General features: G+C 52.5%; 1 pseudogene; it reads right to left on the bottom strand.

The window, feature by feature from the left end:
• Positions 1-311: 311 nt before the first annotated feature.
• LOC147426430 (uncharacterized) lies at positions 312-2,426 on the bottom strand (annotated as a pseudogene).
• Between the last annotated feature and the right edge of the window lie 233 nt (positions 2,427-2,659).

Genomic DNA, 2,659 nt, shown 5'->3' with positions numbered 1-2,659 from the left:
CAGAGGATACCTGTTCCGGATAGTTATTTTATTCAGGGCTCTGTAGTCGACGCAGAGCCTGGATGAGCCGTCCTTCTTTGTGACAAAAAGCACCGGGGCCCCGTAAGGGGACTTGCTGGGCCTGATAAAACCTGCTTCAAGTAGTTCTCCTAGTTGCTTCTTCAGTTCTTGTAGCTGTGTTGCATCCATTCGGTAGGGTGGACGGGCTGGCGGCGAATGGCCAGGCACTAGTTTGATCTTGTGGTCCACTGCTCGTTTAGGTGGGAGCCCAGCAGGAAGCTGCGGCGGTACCACGTCCTTGAATTCTTCAATCACCTTGATGATGCGACTATCCCCGATAGTGCACTCTTCGTCTGAATCTGCTAGTGTTACTTTCATCACACAGCAGTGAACCTGGGCCCCTTGTTTGAGAGCCTTCTCTGCTTGCTTTGGCGAGATCCACATTGAGTCAGGGACTAGGTCATCCCAGCTAACTCGAGTCTTCCCTTTTTCCGTTTTCGTCGGCGTCGGTGTCTTAGTCTGAGCTGCGTTCACCTGCCCTCGGGCTTGAGGCGGTACGTAAGGTTGTGGCTTAGGCGGAGCTTTTTCTTGAGTGGTCTTGCGGGCAGGAGGCGTGTCCATAGGTCAGATGATTGGAACAATCACCCCCTTTCCATTCATATCCAGCATCAGTTGATTCATGCCCTTGGCGTACAATCCCATCACATAGGCGTCATACCAGGCCAAGCCAAACATCATGTCGTAAGAATCCATGGGTACGACGATGAAATCCACTTTGGCTCGCCATTCACCTACTTAGACCGCCACATCGTATGCCATTGCGGTGTTCGAGTCTTCGCCTTGTACGAAGCCTACTGAGATGCTGCGTCCTCCTCCGGGCTTGCAGGTTTTTACTCCTAAGCGTTTGGCACATGATGGTGAGATGAAGTTGTGACTCGCTCCCGAGTCGAGCATCGCCAATTGTGATTGCCCGTTGATAACCGTCTTGACATACATATTTGGGATTGGTTTGATACGAGCTTCCAGGCAGTGTAGGGAAGCTTTGATGGCTCCTACACGGACCATCCCTTCGGTAGACTCTTTGTTTCCGCTTTCAGACTCTTGCTCCGTGATTTCAGTGATCTGCACTTGTGATGTTCCTGTCCTGTCAGTGTTGGTCTCATTGGCCCAAGCGGAGTGAGCTCGAGACTGAGAGCCAGCTTTGTGACAATCATTATCCCAGTGAGGACCCCCACAGTTACGGCATGGGCGAGACGGGTTCGCCCTCCAAGGCAGCGTCCGTTGAAGAGCCCCTCCAGGCTGGTTCACTGAGAAGTTCCTGCTACTCGACGAGCTGCTGTAGCTGCTTGGCGCATTATTGCGAAAATTCCCGTACAGTCGGGGCTGGTTTGACAAGCTGCCTGCGGGCTCACTTCTTTGAGGCCCTGCTGAAGACTGATTTTTGTTTGAGTTGGAAGGGGTATTCCCACTTCCCCCAGACTTCGTGTTGGTGGCCCCCTTTCGGCGCAAGTCGGAGTCCACTAGCCTTTCTGCCATGGCCAGCGCTGCCATGTAGTCGACCGGATTCTGCTTTTCGATCTCCCTACGGGCCCAGTCTTTGACCCATAGAGGAAACCATGGAGTCTCACTCTCTCCCAAGTCATCTGTTCCACTTTCAGCATGGACTGCCTGTATTTGGACACATACTCCTGCAGCTTGCTTTCGTCTTAGGTGATGGCCCTCCATTCGTCTAAGTGTCTGAAGTCTTCATTCTTCGGAACGAAGTAGTCCCGCATCTCAGCCTTGAGGCGGGTCCATGACATGTAGGGGTTTTTTCTCTCTTCTAGAAGGAACCAACTGTAGGCATCCTCTGCTAAGAAATGAGACACCACGGATGTCCATAAGTGTTCTTCCATTTTGCTTGTGCGGTAGAAACTCTCTGTGTCTCGGATCCATTTCTCCAGTATCAGTGAGTCTCGTTGGCCCGAGTAGGGAGTGGGCTTGATAGGTTTGAAGCTTCCCATCCCATCACCCCCACTCGCGAGAGCTCCTGACGTGCTTGCCGGTCCTTTTCCTTTGTCTGCTGTGGCATTCTGAGCATTCAGCAGACTTACCTGTACGAGCTGTTGGACCAGCGCGGCTTGAGACTCTAGTATAGCCTCCCACATGTATATTCTGTCATCGCGGGGAGGGTCGTTCCTCTCCCCATGAAATGAGTCTCCATCTGCGTGACTCATCGTGTTGGGTGACGAAGGCGCGGACTCAAACTCTGGCCCGGCTTCGCTGATAGGATCTAGGCGTTGTAGTCTCCCTTGCGAACGTATCCACCTGGAATACTCCCAAGAGTCAATTACACCGTCCGCTGCGATTTCTTCCAATCTTGCAGCGGGTAGGGGAGTGCTGCTGGAGTCACTTTCGGCGGGTCTTTGTGCCCCTCTGTTAGGCATAGACCAGCTTTGATTTTCTAGCTATGATACCAAGTGTTACGGGACCCTGGAGAGCGGCCCGTAAATGGGACTTAGGGGCCGCGCGCGTTCGCCGATCCTTCACCTGAACACAAGTTAGCCGTCTTCACAACAAGTTGAGCAAGTATTTCAAAGGGACGCGCGAGACAAGATTGTAGAAACAAGCCCGTGACGAGCGCTTTGTATTGATTCAAAAAGTTGATTACAAAAGGGAC

This window comes from Adiantum capillus-veneris, chromosome 24, assembly GCF_014529385.1.
Source record: "Adiantum capillus-veneris isolate H3 chromosome 24, ASM1452938v2, whole genome shotgun sequence".
Taxonomy (NCBI): domain Eukaryota; kingdom Viridiplantae; phylum Streptophyta; class Polypodiopsida; order Polypodiales; family Pteridaceae; genus Adiantum; species Adiantum capillus-veneris.
The sequence above is the reverse complement of the archived record's forward strand: the minus strand, read 5'-3'. Positions and strand labels throughout refer to the sequence as shown.